The sequence below is a fragment of the Leuciscus leuciscus genome (assembly GCF_965113295.1).
Source record: "Leuciscus leuciscus genome assembly, chromosome: 2".
NCBI classification, from domain to species: domain Eukaryota; kingdom Metazoa; phylum Chordata; class Actinopteri; order Cypriniformes; family Leuciscidae; genus Leuciscus; species Leuciscus leuciscus.
This window is the reverse complement of record NC_138726.1, coordinates 52,870,524-52,890,247: the sequence shown is the minus strand read 5'-3', so window position 1 is coordinate 52,890,247 and position 19,724 is coordinate 52,870,524. Positions and strand designations below refer to the sequence as shown.

The window sequence follows — 19,724 nt, the reverse complement described above, 5'->3', positions numbered from 1 at the left end:
TGAAAAGAAATGCGAAGATACTTTTACGTAATGCCGGGTGGATCCATTTACAAATCACCATACATTACCATAGCATGCTAACCCAGGGCATGTTTATTAAAGCTAGTCTCTCTTTCTTTTAAGAAACAAAAGAAGAGTGTGTGAAATCGTGAAAAAAGGCTTTTGTGTGTGTGTGTGTGTGTGTGTGTGTGTGTGTGTGTGTGTGTGTGTGTGTGTGTGTGTGTGTGTGTGTGTGTGTGTGTGTGTGTGTGTGTGTGTGTGTGTGTGTGTGGCATTCCTATGGGAGAAGAGTTTCCTGTCCTTGTCACACAGGTTAGCAAGGTTATCAGTAGCTCTTACAGTGGAGAGAGCAGACACTCAACACACACTTCACGTACTACAATTAGACTGACCGATAGCCACACACACACACACACACACACTCACACACACACACTCACGCACACACACGTGACTTTAAAGGAATGTTCTTGGGTTCAACACAACTTTAGTATCTGTGGCATAGAAAATAGTGGGCTTTGTCCATTTGTTCTTTTCTCTTAACTTGTATTGACAGTAACACATTACACAAAAGGTCAAAAATTTGAGTTTTGTAAGATTCTGTTAATGTTTCTGAAATGCTCACCCAGGCTTCATTTATTTGATCAAAAATACAGTTCAATTGTAAAATATTATTACTATTTAAAATAACAGTTTTCTATTTGAATACATTTTAAAATGTAATTTATTCCTGTGATCAAAGCTGAATTTTCAGCATCATTACTCCAGTCTTCAGTGTCACATGATCCTTCAGAAATCATTCTAATATGATGATTTGCTGCTCAAGAAACATTTCTTGTTATCAGTGTTGAAAAATCAGGCCAGCGATCCAGAGGGTTTTAAAAACAGAAATTCGAGGGTCTTATTCACATGAATTATTCAGTAAAAAGTTGACTAAATGCCTTTTCTATGTGGATGAACTCCTGGTTATGCATTAGCAGTGTAATTCTTGTGCGTTTCCTCTCAGTTTGTTGTAAACGGCCCTTTACAGTGCATTTAATTCAAGTCAGAATGATCATATTTACTAGTTGACATAAACATCAAGTCAAAATTACTGGTGGGAAACTCATTTTTTCTTTAAAGCTCAGGCTTTTAGAGCTGTCATGACGTGACACTGTAGAGAATCGCGATGGAAGCAAATTGCAATTGATCACAATCATTATCATCAATTGTTGGCAGCTAAATGTATGCATTTATACACATTTTGTGTGCTAAATGCATTCAGCTTGTTTATGAGGAGACATACTTGTCAAATCAAACTACATTTGCCATCATTCTCTACAGCAAAACTAATGTTAAAACACACAGATAAAGCATCAGTTACACACATAATGTGCCGCCTTTGCACTTCATTAGGTTGCATTAGCGCTAAAAAGCTTCCTGGTTTTGTCAAACAGTAAAAATAGAGAGCGAGAGAAATATGATTGTCCTGTCAGTCCACGTATAAAAGTCTTGCGGTTATACTTTCAAAACGGTGTATTTTAATGTTCAATGTTTAAGTTAATATCTTTTCTTTAACGTCCTTCAACCCAAAACAAAACACAGACATACCGTTGCTAAGTTGTTTTGTTTTTTTTCCAGGTAGACAATACACACACACACACACACACACACCGGAAAAACCGATGAACAAAAGTACCAAAACATCCTCCAGATGCAAAAGACATTTTTTGCATAGGTAGATATTTGTCAGTTTATCGTAGACACCGTCACAGTAGACTTGATTTGAAGAATAGACAGAACAGAGACAGACTGAGAGAGAGAGAGAGAGAGAGAGAGAGAGAGAGAGAGAGAGAGAGGTGTTGCGGATCAGAGGAGAGAATGAAAGGGTTGAATGAAAGATAAAACAGCTTACGAAACCGAGAGGAAAAAGAGTAAACAGAGACGAACAATGAGGAAGGGGAAAAACAGGTGGACAGAGAGAGAGAAGAAAGCAAGCAAGAGAAGGTCCTGTTGACATGGTCACGCTGGTCTGCTTCAACCACTGAACTCTCTGCTGAGACCCAGACACACAGTAGAAGAATACTGTCCTTTATCACCACATTCACACCTTCTCTCTCTTTCCCTCCCTCTCACGCCCTCAGTGTCAGCGTGACAGAACAGCGTTTAGTCAAACTCACACTCACTGATAGCAAACACACAAGTACACACTGCAAAATAGCTAGATCGCTCACTTTACAATCCGAGAAGTGAGTCCACGTTTTACTGTTTTTTACCTTGTTTAAGTGGTATTGAGACAGATCGAAGCGAATTGTCTTAGGGAGTGTTCACACTTGTCATGTTTGGTTGGATTAAAACTAACCTGGTGTGATTTCTCTGTTAGTGCGGTTCATTTTAATAAATGTGAACGCTGATATCTGAACCCTGGTGCACCAAACAAGCGGAGCGAGACGCTGAAAAGATGAGCCTCAGTCCGCTTTCAAACCAACTCTGGTGCGGTTCGACTGAAATATGAACGCAACACGGACCAAAGACACGTAAACGAACCAAAAACAGGAAATGATGCGACCCTAAAAGGACAGAATGCTCAAGCGTATCTATTTTTTCTCATCATAGTCGTGATGTTGCCCATCACAGTTCGGTACAGGCATCAGAACCGTGTCTCCTCACAGCAGATCTGTGTGTGTGTGTGTGTGTGTGTGTGTGTTTGTGTGTGTGACGGAGGGATTCCTGCCGCTGTTTTGACTCCTTTACACATTATATAAGCTCTTCACGAGTTCACAGCCGGTCAAAATACCATCATATTTAGGCTACGCACACGCAAGAAGCGCATTTATCCACAGCATTGATTTGGATGTTCGGTAAGTCACGAAATATACATAATAAAAGCCGACCAATCAGGTTGTGAATGTATCCCTATTCCTTCAGGTTCGGTGTTAAAATACCGAAGTGCACAGTAAGGTGAGTTTAACATTTTCTGATGTTTCACTGTGGATGAGAAACTTTGTAAAATGCTTATGTGGACAGAGAGCATTTTGAAACAAAAATGCCGTTTTCAAATGTGTCCAGATTATTGTAGACGTAGACCAGGTGTAACAGATTATCACAAAAGAAAAAAGAAACCAGTAGGGCAGGACTTTGCTCTATCCATCTGTTGTTGAGTGGCTGGATGCAGATCTGAATTTGAGGTTGCAGTCGATTGTAAGAAAGGGACGGGGTTAATGCAGACAAATGATTGGAGAAGTCCGGCATATGTCTGTCGCTTCACTGGAACGCTGTGTTAACTCCTGACATTTTGATTAAGAATGATAAGGTTTTTAAAAAAAAGAGAAGTAAATGCACAGATGAATTGTTCACAATTGGATCAATAAGAAGCATTAAAAAAAATAGTGAATTTCCATTTAATGCAGACTTTAAAGTCTTATATTTTTAAGCTACCTGAATAATAATAAGTACGTTTTGAAACAAAGCATTCATGTATTTGTTTGCATACTATCTAGCCTAGCGGTATTGTTCCAGAATAATTGCATATAGACAGCTTTTTTTATTATAGTGGAAGCATTCTGGATTTGTAAAAAATATTATAAAAATAAACTGAAAAAAAGAGTCCAATGCAAAAACCGTGATCCATCAAAGCTCCTTTTAAAAGTGTGTGTGTGTGTGTGTGTGTGTGCGTGCCAGACCCAGTCACACAGCCTGTGTAATTACATATGTTTCAGCACTGGACCGCATTAGCCTTCGTGATTGAACAACTGTCAGCCGGCAATGTCTAATGAGCAAACTCAGGGTTAAGCAAGCACTCTGCAGATAATTAGAGAACGTTTGCAGAACCTCGCCAAAGAATTTCTGACCCGTGTGTCAAGCTTGAAGAAAGAAAGAAAAAACTTGAAGGAAAAGGGAGCATGTATAAAAATGTAGCCACAAAGTCAAGTTTGAGAGTGTGGAATTGAAGCTGGGATGAAAACACCAGTCTTGTACACAACTGAAAGTCTTTTGTGTGCGTGTTTGTGTTCGCAAAGCTCGACAAAAGCTAACCGCACACACGGGCAGGCCTTCAAAGCGCAGATTAAAGTGAAATTATACCGACATCTCTGTTTACTCTAAATATAAACATGATAATACACTCCTCCAACCATTCCTTCTCATCCCAAACACTCATCATTCCTGTTTTTGCTCTCTCTCTCTCTTTCTCTCCCACCCACCCTGGGTTTCTCTCCCTTTCTCTCCTGCTCTGGAACAAAGGTGGCATTCATGGTCACACATTGAAACAAGGAGTGGGGGGATGGAGGGGGGCAGAGGTGACAGGAGTGTGTGTGCGCCGGCCTCGTTTATGAGGGCAGAAACATCATTTTGTCAAACTTGCCGACGCCCTTCCCTGACCCTGACAGCTCTTGAAAAGATCCAAGTGTTAGTTTCACCCCGTCCCGCCCCCGACAGCACTGACCCCCAACCCCCCCCCCGAATCCACCTTCCCTCATCCATAAACCCCTCCACCGTCCTCTTGTCCCTCAGTCTTGCATTACAAAGATTCCTCTCGAGAAACTCGAGCTGTGTCCAAAAACAAGCTCGGGGCACAGGTGCAGAGAGGTGGACCTTGTGTGTGTGTGTGTGTGTGTGTGTGTGTGTGTGTGTGTGTGTGTGTGTGTGTGTGTGTGTGTGTGTGTGTGTGTGTGTGTGTGTGTGTGTGTGTGTGTGTGTGTGTGTGTGTGTGTGTGTGTGTGTGTGTGTGTGTGTAAAAATGGAATGTCAGAGATGTTGGAGAATCTTTTTCAGAGGTTTCAACACACCCTAGATGAGGACATCATCCACAGATTTGGCGTGAATATGCACTGTGTCTACATTAATAACACATATCGCAAGTAAAATCAGTGATAAGAGAAACGATTTTTTAAAGAAAAGAAAATGAGTGGCGGGCGGTTGCCAAAGTGTTGCTATGCAGTTGCAAAAGTGTTTTGGGTGGTTTTTATAATGTTGCTATGCAGTCAAAAGAGGCCAACGCTCAAGTCTATATGACATCCCGTTAAAAGTCAATGGGAGTCTATGGGATTATGGGATTTGCTCGTCCACCAAGCGAAAAGCTTTAAAAAAAAGTAATAAAATGAATACATACATGAAAACATTTAAAAAAGCAGCATTAGGTCTTCTTCATGTTCGTTGCATTATGTAAGGATCTGTGACTTTTTTCCCCTTGTTTTTTCATACACTATGTGAAATTCTTAAAAATCAATCAATCAATAAACAAGGCATAATCTGAGGTCTCATTATTGTCTGTTGCACAATGTAAGCCTGTGGGATGCTTTCATTGTATGTTTTATTAAATTAAATAAAAAAAATTAAAATTAAGCACTCTCCTCACCAACACTGAACAAACAGTTAGTGAATGAGGTTTAATGCTTATGGTTAAAGATTTGCCACCACAAATGTCCTCATGAAGGCTCGATGACTTCTTTCCCCACCAGCCAAAAAAAAGCTTTCCAGATTTGAGAATTATACCTTATTTTGGTGATTACATGTGATAACAAGCTTTCGAGCGAACACCAGCTGAAATCCTTCAGTTCCAATCACTTTGATATGCCGTGAGAATGACTTTTGACTTCTGCTATTTCCACTTCATTTTCAGCTTGTGTTCCACCTCTCTAAGCTGATTCAGCTCCCAGCGTGCATTGATCTCATCAGGAGCGTTGGCATGGAGGAGCGGGAGTCACGGCTGGAGTCCGGCAGACCGGCGGTGGGCCGCAGGTATCAGACCTCTCAGAGGAAGAGGAAATCTCACATCTCGCTTTCTCTCTTTTCTCTTCATGGCTTCCAGGGCCCGATTTAAACCCTGTCCTGGGTCTCCAGTGAGCAGACTAAACAACACCTACCAGCTCGACATACGAGCGCTTATCACACCGCCAGGAGACCAGCAAAACACACACAGCGAGAGAGAGAGAGAGAGAATCTAGCTATTAAAAATAACAATGTATTATGAACTTTAAAACTTGAACTAGACTGATAGCTATACAAACAGATGGATACAATTATAAAAAGAATGATAGATAGATAGAACAGAACAATGGATGGATAGATAGATAGATAGAATAATGGATGGATGGATGGATGGATGGATGGATGGATGGATGGATGGATGGATGGATGGATGGATGGATGGATGGAATAATGGATGGATGGATAGATAGATAGAACAATATAATTATAGATGGATGGATAGAATGATAGATGGATGGATGGATGGATAGAACGACAACTATAAATGGATGGATGGATAGATAGAATGATAGATAGAATGATATGGATGGATGGATAGAACAATAGAACTATAAATGGATGGATGATAGAACGATAGATAGAATGATAGATGGATGGATGGATGATAGAATGATAGATAGAACGTCAGATGGATTGATGGATGATAGAACGATAGATAGATCGATAGAATGATAGATGCATGGATGGATAGAACGATAGATAGAATGATAGATGGATGATGATAGAACGATTGATAGAATGATAGATGATGGATGGATAGAACGATAGATAGAATGATAGATGGATGGATAGAACGATAGATAGAATGATAGATGGATGGATGATAGAACGATAGATAGAAGGATAGATAGAACGATAGAATGATAGAATGATAGATGGATGGATAGAACGATAGAATGATAGATGGATGGATGATAGAACGATAGATAGAATGATAAATGGATGGATGATAGATAGAATGATAGAACGATAGAATGATAGATGGATGGATAGAACGATAGATAGAATGATAGATGGATGGATGATAGAACGATAGATAGAATGATAAATGGATGGATGATAGATAGAATGATAGAACGATAGAATGATAGATGGATGGATAGAACGATAGATAGAATGATAGATGGATGGATGATAGAACGATAGATAGAATGATAAATGGATGGATGATAGAACGATAGATAGAATGATAAATGGATGGATGGATAGATAGAATGATAGAACGATAGATAGAATGATAGATGGATGGATAGAACGATAGATAGAATGATAGATGGATGGATAGAACGATAGATAGAATGATAGATGGATGGATGATAGAACGATAGATAGAAGGATAGATAGAACGATAGAATGATAGAATGATAGATGGATGGATAGAACGATAGAATGATAGATGGATGGATAGAACGATAGATAGAATGATAGATGGATGGATGATAGAACGATAGATAGAATGATAGATGGATGGATGATAGAACGATAGATAGAATGATAAATGGATGGATGGATAGATAGAATGATAGAATGATAGAACGATAGATAGAATGATAGATGGATGGATAGAACGATAGATAGAATGATAGATGGATGGATAGAAGGATAGATAGAATGATAGATGGCTGGATGGATATATAGATAGATAGTTAGAACAAGCCTAAAATGACATGCAATGAAATGCAGCTCTTTTATTTACATCGTCTTCACTTCTTCATTTTCTGATGAATTATACAGTGAGCGACAGTGAATCTGCTCCCGAGACTCAGGCTTTCGGGAGTCCAAGTTTGCCTAAACATTCCAGACCAAAACAGAACCTTTGCAACGCGGAGGATGTTTGTTTAGATCAACCGTCTCAATGCGGCGACGGTCCCATCAGAACACACAAATATTTAACCATCTTCCTTTCTATTCAAATGAACTCTGTGCAAACACCACACACAACATTAAAAAAAGATTACAAAAGCACACGCGGAGACTAAAAATGAGGTCATATTACGGCGATTATCATCTGACATCCACAGACAATTACGTGGCGTAAAAGGATATGTGATTGTTTGCAGATATTTAACGACAGCTAAAGGGCAGTATGTAAATATACTGTGATGTTGACAATGAGCAGATCACATGTGGCCAATTATCACATGACCTCCGCAGACAGACTCTGAAAATGATGGAAATGAGGACAACGAAAACAGGTGAAAGGGGAGGAGAAGGAGAGAGAAGGAGCGAGAAGCTGCTGTGAAGAAAGAGAGAGCTGGAGGCACTGCTGGAATGTTTGTGGTGAGGAACAGCGGGAGTAATGGCTTCCATATGGACGCTCCTGGCAGGAGAGAGAAAGCCAGGAGAATTACAGAGGGAAACAAAAGAAAAGGATCGAAAATTAAGTTAACATTAAGGAAAAAGAGGCTTGATGGAGGGGAAAACTGGAAAAAGATGCAAATGGAAGACAGGAAGTGTACTGCAAAAAAAATTAAATCCTATGTTTTGCACTAAAAACGTAAAAATCTTTTAAAAAATCAGACGCATCAGATGCAAAACTGCATAAGATATTGTTTAAGAGGGGAAAACTGGAAAAAGATGCAAATGGAAGACAGGAAGTAAATAAGTAAATAAACTAAAACTTAAAAATATATAGACATAAAAAAAAAAAGAGTCAAAAACACAACAAAGTTACTGGAAATTTAAAATTGAGATTATGAAGAACAAAGTCAATTACAGTAAAATGACACTGGTCGCTATATAAAGGAAGTAGCATCAGATCCTCTCTTCGGTTTTGTGACGTACATCCGAGTGAAATTTATCAAAATTATCGGATTAACGAAAAAGTAAAAAAATGTAGGGCGGGAACTTGGTTCTATTCACTGGCTGTTGAACAGACTTATTACTGGAAGGATGAGTTATGACATTTTGATGGAAAAATTACAAGGTAAAAAAAAGTTTGCTCGTATCGCTGTGTGTGCTGAGGAAGATCCGGAGCTGAAATGCAGTTATGGTAATGAGTGTTTCGTTTCCGACACGCGCTGTAAGCGGTGGACCAATCACAACAGACTAGACCATCTGACCAATCATAGCATAGTAGACCAGTCACAACAGACTACCGTTTGACCAATCAGAGCATAGCAGACCAGTCACAACAGACTACCGTTTGACCAATCAGAGCATAGTAGACCAATCACAACAGACTACCATTTGACCAATCATTGCAGAGTAGACCAATCACAACTGACTGGACCGTCTGACAAATCAGAGCATAGTAGACCAATCACAACAGACTACCGTTTGACCTATCAGAGCAGAGTAGACCAATCACAACAGACTACCGTCTGACCAATCAGAACAGAGTAGACCAGTCACAACAGACTACCGTTTGACCTATCAGAGCAGAGTAGACCAATCACAACAGACTACCGTCTGACCAATCAGAACAGAGTAGACCAATCACAACAGACTACCGTTTGACCAATCATTGCAAGAAGTTTTACTGGAAAGCAATACCTGGTGTGTCTGTAAGCACAAAGCAGGTGAACAGAGAATGTGTGAATGTGTGTGTGTGTGTGTGTGTGTGTGTGTGTGTGTGTGTGTGTGTGTGTGTGTGTGTGTGTGTGTGTGTGTGTGTGTGTGTGAAGGTAAGCCTGTCCTTGTCACCGTTACCGTCATGCCCTTTCCTGACAGGAGGCGGTCTACATCGCTCACATCCCTCCACGCTGTACGCTTTCTCACCAGACAGCAGAGAAGCTGGATTTCCTCGTCTTCCTTATTCAAACATCCCTTGTTTTCAACAGTGTGATCGTTTCCACACCCTCTGAAAGCAGGCTGGAAAGTTTAGCATTAATCACACGTGAAATAAATGCTAATGAACGGCCAACCCCTTCCTTCCTTCTGGACGAAAACCGAAATCAAAATCCATCAAGACTGACAGAGAGAGAGAGAAAAGAGAGAACACATGCTTTCCTTCTCTCGCTGTCTGTATTTCATATCCTCAGATCAGGCCTGTATATTTATGCAGCCGTATGTTCTCAAAGCCCCCCGTTCAGAGAGATTAACATATGTGTGAGTCTGCATGTGCACATGAATATGATTCACAGCATAATGAATCATAATGCCGTTTAAAGAGGTGAGCGTTCATGCCGGATCAGAGGAACACACACACACACACACACACACACATAGGTGTGGATAAGTGAAGGTAAAATGAGTCTTTCAGTCCAGCTGGTGTGTGACCACAGGTCTCTGTGTCAATGCCTGTGTTATTCTGTGTGAAATTAGTGTGTGTTACGCTTAATGTGTGCATATGAATGGAATCTGTGTGTGTGTGTGTTAGTGTGTGGACTCCTTCCTCAAGGGAGACGGCTCCAGGTTAAACTCACTCTCTCAAACGTAACGGTCTGATTAGAGCGAGTCACCAGGGGTCAGAGGTAGACCGAGGGGCCACATACTGAGGGGCCCGTGGGGTCCTGGGTCAGACGCCACTGCCCCACTGTCCACCTCACACACTCCAGAGCATCCATGAGGCCTATAAACACCCCAACATGGGGCTCGGATGTCTCCGGGCCCCAGGAAACTGTTACTCAAAGGTTCACCTGACTCTGTGTGTGTGTGCAGAGATTATGAGCTACTGCATACGATTCCTGACAGGAGGAAACTGGAACGAGACAAGAAACAGATTTGGAGTCTTAAAAGACAAGGAACACATTAAACAATGTGCTATTGCCTTTCAACTTCGACACGCTTAATTATTGCTTAAGCAAACTCGAATTTCACATCTAGCTCCGCTCTGGTGTTAAGTCCAGTTTTTCCAATCAAAATCATTCTCTCAAGTCTCCAAGTTTGAACTACAACCAAATGGATATGAAAAATCATTTGGAAAGAAAAGCCATTTGTAAATGCTTAAAAGATATTTACATTTTTGTATTTAAGAGCACCGAAATCAATCATATTCTTTAGGAGTATTTTGAAAGATTTGGGAGAAAATATTGAAAAATCCCTGATAAATTTACTTGAAATGGATGCCACAAGCAGATAGTTTCACTTGTTTAAAGTATAAACTAATTAAAACACTAGTGGGGAAAAAACTTCAAGAAAACAAATCTTGATGTTTTATGCAGAGCTGCTTAAGTTAATTAATCCTGTTTTAAGGATTTTTAGATATTTTTTATACGGGGAAAGTAGACGATAGCTAATTAAAAAGTAAGTCCATTTTTAAACACAATTTAGATAAACATATTTAAATGTGATTTATTTATTAATTTATACATTTATCAAATTAAATAACAAAAAAAATATATATAAAAAAAAAAATTAAATGATTACATTGATGGTTATTTTTTCACTTATTTGAAAGTGGCACTCCTACTCCTCTATTGTTTCATGTTGACTTTAATTTACACAAAGAACATGAACCCACTATGCTGATCTGAAAAACATATAATGTAACAACAAAAGCAATATAATAATAATAATTCATCTTTAAAGATCCGTACAGCTAAGAAGCAAAAAATACTACAGTACAATGCTATACGAAAAAAGAATAAAGGTTCTTTATTGGCACTGATGGTTCCATGAAGAACCTTTAACATCCATGGAATCTTTCCATTCCACAAAAGGTTCTTTATAGTGGAACAAGGTGCTTTAGATATACAATTTACCCGAAAGTTTTTCTAGAGTGCCTCACCATACAAAAAGAAAAAGAAACGGTTTCATTAGGGCGCTGAACGTGTGGAAGTCTCTGAATTAGGGCTGCACGATATATCGTTTTAGCATCGATGTCGCGATGTGCGCGGCGGTATATGGGTATGGGTATGACAGAGGTGTAAAGTCCAGGTTCAGAAAGTAAAAGTCCTCCTCAGTATTTTGTTCCAATCACCTGGATTTGCTAATTAGCACAGTTTTTCAGCCAGGAGAGAACTAATTAGTGAAATCAGCTGGCTGAGTTCATGGGTGGAATAAACATATGGCAGGACTTTTACTTTCTGAACCTGGACTTTACACCTCTGGTATTGTAGTTGATCCGTATGGACCAGGCACCACAGTTCGAAACGCACGTGATTCTTGGATTGATTGCAAACTTTAATCATCATAGAGCGAAAGTTTATCATTTACACGGGTTTTAGGTCGTGTTAGTTTAAACATTCAAGCAATTTCAAACCATACTAGCAATAAAAGACGCAAAAGAGAACTAATGCAAATGCGAACACCTAGTTCTGTTCTTTTCCTATGTTCTTGAGCCAAAACTGTCAAATGCCCGTCTTGGTGAGTATCCTCGTAAACACAGTCGCTTATGACTTACATGAATGCAAACAATTGAGAAAGGAAACGGATGCGTATCATTATATTGGATCCGTGCATTCGGTCTTAAAGTGACAGTAGCCTGATTAAACCTGCGGCTGTCTGAGTCATTAATTTAATTAAACAACAAAATACATATGTTCAATTTATAGAGTGAAGACTATGCAGTGTTATTTTACATTTAATTGTGGAATTTCTGTACCTGAATACCGTTAGACTTAAAAACATAAAGCACTATTAATTAATTTGTATCTTTGGTCTATTGTATTTACCTTATGATTGTAATTTGTTTGTTATTGTCTTTGCAGATTCACTCCCCTACAAAATCACCCCAATCATTCTAGAATCAATAATTCTTTCTAAATATAGCTATTCAAATCATCTGGGGAAACTGTTTCATATCGCAATATACTGTAAATCGCAGGGAAAAAAAATATCGCAATGTCAGTTTTTTGCCAATATCGTGCAGTCCTACTCTGAATTGAACAGGGCCGTGTGGTGAGCGGGGCGAATCAGGGCCAGTGTGGAGTGACGACAGCCTGCTACTCCACACCCTGAGGCCCAACACCAAAAACAGCCCGACGCCTTCACAAATCAACCGTCCCAGCATCTGAAAGTCATTCCACTCCCTCACTCTTCCTTCTACACACTTTCATTTAGCCGTTTTTCCCTCTGACTGCCTCTCTTTATCTCTTCCATGTATACTCTCTCTGGTGGGTTTAGTGCGGTCAGGCCGGGGTCCCAGAAGGACCCAAAGTTGAGGAGCCCTGTGGTAAAAAATCAACAGCTAGAGACCCGAGAGAGAGAGAGAGAGAGAGAGAGAGGTGAGACAGATGAGAGACTGACTACCGCTTCAAACACCTCTGCTTCCAATCCTGTCAAGATGTGCCTCATGCCAGTTTCTGCTGCGAGTGTGTGTGTGTGTGTGTGTGTGTGTGTGTGTGTGTGTGTGTGTGTGTGTGTGTGTGTGTGTGTGTGTGCGCGCTGTACCATACGAATCTCATCTCCTCCACAGTGCCGAAGGGCATCTTTTTAGCACACAAAAACTTTCATCTCAAACTCATACAGGGTCACGGGGTCTTTATGACATTCTTCTCTCCCCCCAGCCAATCAGAAACAGCCTCTCAAACGCTTGTTCTCAAGAGCACTTCCTGTCGGGGGGGGAGATTGACAGCTGAGGCTATGATTGACAGGCCTCGGGCGAGAGAGGCTTTGGAGCTGCGCGGTGGTCCACGGGAACGTTTTCTGCTGGCAACCCTTTCATTTGCATGAAGGAGGGATGCTGGATAAATAAAGAGAGCGTATGAATTTTGGAAGAAGTATGAGCGTCCTCAGCGGTGATGTGCTGAGGACCTCAGCGGGGTAGAGGCACGTTTTCGAGAGCGCGGCGACGTGTAGAGTCCCGTGAGAGGAATACTACGACAAACGTTCTATTCACACACACACACACACACACACACACGCATTGAAGGAAAACAACAACTCAAATCCACAACAACTACACTGTTACAAACAGGATGCGATCCATATGCACACTCATTCTGAAAAGATGCAGCAAATCCCTGATGATTGTGATAATTGAACATGAAAGGGTTTAAAAATAGCACGATTCTCTCCTTAGTATCGGGGAATTCTGAAGAGACCATTCACAAATGCAGCGAACATGAAAACGCTGGAGGAAAAAAAAGGAAAACAGAAACTCCCTATTCACTCTTTCCTGACTCTCTTTCTCTGCCTCAACCGTTCCCACCCCTCCGTCTCGGGAGAAAGAGAGAGAGAGAAAAAATTGGCTGATCATTATTCCTATCAAACTCTCGGAGAAAGAAAGTTCACACCAACTTGCTGACTAGGTTAACAGGCTGAGTGACAGACAGAGTTAGAAAGAGATTTGGGGGGGGGGGGGGGGGGGGGGGGTGACGAACAAGAAAATGTGTTAGATGTTAAAATTCACTTGTCGAAAAAATCCTTTACAGGATTACTATCATAATTTAGATCCAATCCTAAAAAATCCTAATGGGATCAAATTAGAATCCCTTCTGGATCAAATACAAACTTCTCGGATAAACTGATAAAAAAAATGTTTTAATGTGTTTGAAAAAATGCCTCTTATGTTCACCAAGGCTGCATACGATCAACATACATTAAAAACAGTGATACAGCAAAATATTTGTACAATTTAAAACTACTGTGTACTATTTTAATAGATTTTATTTCATATGTAATTTATTCCTGTGATGTCAAACCGCTGATTTGGTGTTCAAAAAACGTTTCTTAAAGTGCCACTATTATGCTATTTTAAAGGTTCCTAGGTTGTTGTTTTTTTGTTGTTTTTTTGTCTGCTCTGCTCTGATTGGTCAGACGGTCCAGTCTGTTGTGATTGGTCTACTCTGCTCTGATTGGTCAGATGGCTCAGGCCCCGTCCACACTACTGCGTTTTCGTTTAAAAACGGAGACCTTTTGCTACGTTTGCACCTCCCGTCCAGACTAAAACGGAGACCCAAAACGGAGAAGTTTAGAAACGCTGCCGACCCGTTTTTCGTTTTGAATCTCCGGAGGGCATTTTTAGTCTGGACGGGTCAAAACGGAGGACTTTAGAAACGATGACGTAGTAGAGGCTCACGCTCGGCTCTATAATTGGGTGTCATCAGTCATGGCGTATATCTTTGCTAGCAGCTGTTGTGCAAGTAAATTCTGTATTTTACAATGCTATAACTGCCTACATGCGCCGGAGGCAAGCTATTATTCCAGCGATCTGTGACAATTCCCGTGTGCAGCGGCGGTATCGACTGTACATGGAGCGTCGGTTTTGGGTTAACCCGGGAAGAACCAGCGCATGGTGGGATAATTTTATCAATGAAGTTGTGTTTACACCGGCACGCGCATGCCCAGTGTTGGTGAATGGTCACGTGATCCGCGTTTTCAGTCGTTTTAATGTGGACGGAGATCAATTCTAATACGCAGCTAAAACGCTGGTGTGGACGGGGCCTTAGTCTGTTGTGATTGGTCTACTCTGCTCTGATTGGTCAAATGTCTCAGTCTGTTGTGATTGGTCTACTCTGCTCTGATTGGTCAAATGTCTCAGTCTGTTGTGATTGGTCTACCGCTCACATCGATTTTCGGAAATGAAACGCTCATTACCATATCTGAATTCAGCTCTGGATCTTCCTCAGCTCTTGATACACAGTGATACGAACGATGGTTTCGGTTTTTCTGTATCATTTCCAGCGCGAGTCCTCGTTCTTGTGCATCAAATTGGATTCTCAGCGCTGAAAACCGCGTCTTCTCGACATGAACAACACAAACCAAACTGTTCCAGTCTCAGCTACAACTACAGTGTTTGAGGGTCAAAGTAGACGTTGTTCACGGACAGCCAATGAACACCATAGACCGGCATTATGCAAATGAGTTACATTGTTACGTAGGTTTGTAACAGGAAGTGAGACTGGAATTACTGACGACTCGTTTCAGCAGTTCTGAATCAATTCTTTCTTTTAGGAGACAATAACTTTATTAGTCGTGCACTTTGATCTTTAAAACTTTGCAGACCTTTTACATTCACAAACAGCGATATTACACACTGCATGAAAGATAATATTCGGGAAATAATAATAGGGGCGCTTTATCAATGTTGAAAACAGTTGGGTAGCTAATTATTTTAGTTGTATTTTAGTTGAAAAGAAGAATATCTGCACCAGTGGTAAAATCAGACAACCAAAGAGCCAGGGCAGAGCGGAGCGAGGGATGGAGAGACAGAGAGAAAAGATGGACGCAGAGATGTCCTGCTGGGTTAAGCCAGGTGTCTTCAGCAGAGTGTCACGAGAGGAGAGAGGGCAAGAGAAAGAGAGGAGAATAATTAGTCAGACCTCCAGCCGAGGAGACTGACAGGTAAAGAAAGAGAGGGAGAGAATGCTGAGGTAAGAGACTAAAAAGCGAGACAACTATAGATGGACAGAGGGTCTGAAAGTGAGAGTGCTGGAAAGAAGAAAGGATGAAATAAGAGAAATGAGGAGGTGAGGGAGGGGCTGGGGAAAGAGAAAGAGCTTGAAAAATGCCCTTTGTCATCATTTTACAAAAGAACGGATGACAAAAGGAGACAGAGAGGGAGAGAAATCACAAAAATGCATGACCCCGGCCCCTTTTGGACAACAATGAGCATTTGTCTATCCATCAGTTCAGCTCAGTGGTGTTTCTGGTGACCTAAACACAGCGCAGAGATTCATTGTGACACGATGGCACTTCCTGTCAGCATCTGTCTTCAGAAAGCCCGTCTGAACTCAGTGCGTTCGTACATTGATTAGTAAAAATGTTGTGCTTAATGTGTCATATGTGTTAGGAACTAAATCCCAGTAGAAGCCATATTTAAAAGGGGGAGATATTAAAATACTTCTTCCATTCCCAATTTTATATGAAGAGATGGCTACATCATCAAGGTTTAAAGGGGGTAGTTCATCCAAAAAATCATGCTGCCTTCACATGCTATTGGAATAATCAGGAATACAAGTTTCCTAGTTAAAAATTGGACATGAACGCCCTCTCAAGTCATATTTACCACTGGGAATCTCTGGGATAATTTCCTGAGTTTGCTGCTGTGACTGCTATTCTTTATCAGTTTTTTCCACAACGACTACATCGCCTTGTCTTGTCGTTAAAGTAGTGCATATTTACAAATGTGAATAATCATTTGTAGCGTATTGTATGTTTTATACACAGTGAAACTAGTCTGTATTTGACCGAAATTCCAGAACTTATAGCGTGGTGAACGTTTATATGGTTGTCAATGAATGGGACGCTAAATATCTTTTTGGCTTTAATAAGATTTTCCAAATAAATAAGCAAGAATAAACCTGGCGTCCTCCATGATTCCTGTTCTTTCCGACAACAAAGCACTTGAACGCTACGAGCTCGTAATCACGACTTCAGAAGTGGGAAGTACGTAAAGACAGCATTAAAATGCCAGGGTTTTTTTTGTACAAACAACTAAAGTCAATGGCTACCAAAACTATTAGAATTAGATTCAAAATATTTTGTATTACGCAATAAAAAAGAATATCATACAGCAAAACAAAATGAGGGTGAGTAAATGATGACAGAAATGTCCTTTCTGAGAGAACCATCCTTTTATATCTCCTAAAAAATATATAAATACTGTGGCTCTAGGGTTTGTAAGAGAATCCTAAACAGCCAAACCGAAACATTTGTTCAACTAACTGTTTGAAAAAAAAAAGTCATAATTTTTGCAATATGGTGGCATCAAAATGCATTTTGATAGCTCATCTTTAACTAGAAACAAATGAAAACTATAGCTTGTGGAAATTAGACATCAACTCAGTTATCTGACAAAACGTTTTTGTGTTTTCCATCTGATCCTTACAAAATGCCTTCATTGGTGTTACCCAACATAGTTAGGTTTGTTCAGTTACATTAATACTTTCTTTGACTGAATAAAACCAGCTAAATAAAATTTTTAACATGAATCACATTTTTAGGTTAATAGACAAAAACATTTTTGCAGCGATGATAATGTGAAAATTACAGCTTATTCTGCTTCTAAAGAACATGGCTGTAGAGAATCCTCAAGGTCACAGATGACTAGAATCAGAATCAGCTGCAATTTTGTTTTAAAAATATTATTTCCTCTGAATAGTTATATTCAGGACTGAAGACTAGCAATATATTTTGTTCTCTCCAGCCTCCAAATAAACAGCGGCGTTCACTCCAGAGAGCGTAACTCCATGAAGCTCCTCCATCTTCACCTACAGGTCCCTGCGGGTTTCATTTAACAGTTTGCCATTTGATCCTCAGATTCAGCATGTGTGTGCGTTTGGTTCGGAGCCAAAGGTCGTGTCTTGTTTTTGCAGGGGTTGTGGTCTGATGCCTCTAGATTGGTATTAAAGGGGCCGTGGCACCGCAGCTGGCATACAAAACTTCCCCTTTCCATTCAGACAAGTGATCAAGTGATCAAGACATGGATTTTTTTTGTATTTGAATATGTTCCTTGAGGTTCACTTATTATGTTCATAAAGTTTTTTTACACACACAAAACTTCATTCTGAGCCTTTGTCTGGAATGATCAGTTTTTAAGGCACGGCTCCTTTAAGGCTTGTCAGTAAACGGCCTCCGTTATGATTGGCTAACGTCACTGCACCGTATCAACGCACACTCGCTACTGAACAAGAGTAAGTGTTTTGAAAAGATTATCCACATAAAACCGTCATTTACAGACAAAGCATTATGAAATCATTTACTTCAGTTTGTGCTGCTGCTGCTGTCAGATTCAATACAGTCGCTGCTTCATCTTTCAACAGGAGTTTCTTTGTGAACTCTCCATTACACTGAGCCTCATTTACTAAACAAAATGCCCCGAACAAACATATAATCCCAAAACATGATCTGGGACGACATTAAAATAATTCAACCACTTGGATCCTTCTGAAGTCTGTACAGAGACGCAAACAAACTGTTTAAAGTACCAAGCGAAAGTTCTTTCACTCTTTCATTAGTCCTGTTGTCGACAGACTCAAGTGTCAGAAACTGAACACACATCTGTAAACTGTATCAGTGTAGACAGCGTCAGTGATTATAATGGGTTTTATGTTTTTGACGCGACGCTCACATCCAGTGAAGGCAAATGTCAGCCGTTTAGCGACGAACGCCAGTGGGCGGAGCCTATGGTGTGACGATGTAGAACTATTCATCGATGTCTTGCTCTGGAGGCAGTCATATGCAAATATATTTGCCCGTGTGACATCACAGATCCCGCAATATAAAAATTCGCCTTTTTTTTTTTTTGATAAAATAAATGCTTCATTTCTAATGAGATGGACATTTTAAGCTAAGAAACTTGAAGAATTTTCAATTAGTACTAAAACGTCTTATGTCAAAAGATCAAGGCAAATTAGATTTCTCATGTCATGAGTCAGATTTTACAGTAGGTTTAAGCTCAAATAGCTTTTGTGGCATAATGTCCATTCCTATAAACTCGTCGGGTCGAAATAATTGCCTGCGGTAAAGCCACAAATCAGTAGAGCTTGAGATGAAGAACATTTCTTTAAACTCCGAACAACATTAAACTTCTCAGTGAAGGTCATGCAGGGACATATGCACTACGCTAACACACACAAACAGTCAGAACAAAACAATCTTTCACATTCATATCACTCCTCCTTTGTCTGTCCTCCATGCCTGCATCTATAGAAGCTCATCGCGGTATAATTAATCAAGAGTTCTTATTAATTATCTATGCGCGAGGGTGTTCATTACTGCATCAATTCAGGCATAGCTAACGCCGCTTGTGGGAGATCTGCCCGCCCTCTGCCTCCGCACTTCCTCCATACTTACATCTTTCACTAATCTCGAAAGTCAAGTGATGTTTTCTCTCTCCAGCCCTCTCTATTAAAGCGTCTTCACTGATGCAGGGACTCTTTTTCTAAGGAAAGACTTTGAACTGGAATCTCAGAGCTAAGTTTAATTTCAGGATCAACTTTTCCTCAAATGTTTCTCCTAAGATTCCTTGAGAGAAATAAAAATAGAAACACATTAGACAATGGTTGACAAAGTAAAGAGTTCAGAGCTATAAAAATTAATGTGGATAGTAGCCAGGAGCGTAATCCTATGTCGGAAGAGGCACAATATAAAATTAATCAGCTCTGTTCATTAATATTAATTATGAGACGTGACATTCGCCAGGGGAA

General features: G+C 40.2%; 1 protein-coding gene across 1 annotated transcript in view; it reads right to left on the bottom strand.

The window, feature by feature from the left end:
- Positions 1-19,724, bottom strand: part of efnb3b (ephrin-B3b) — a 183,761-nt gene that overhangs the window by 138,192 nt on the left and 25,845 nt on the right. The gene's annotated exons all lie outside the window — the stretch shown is intronic.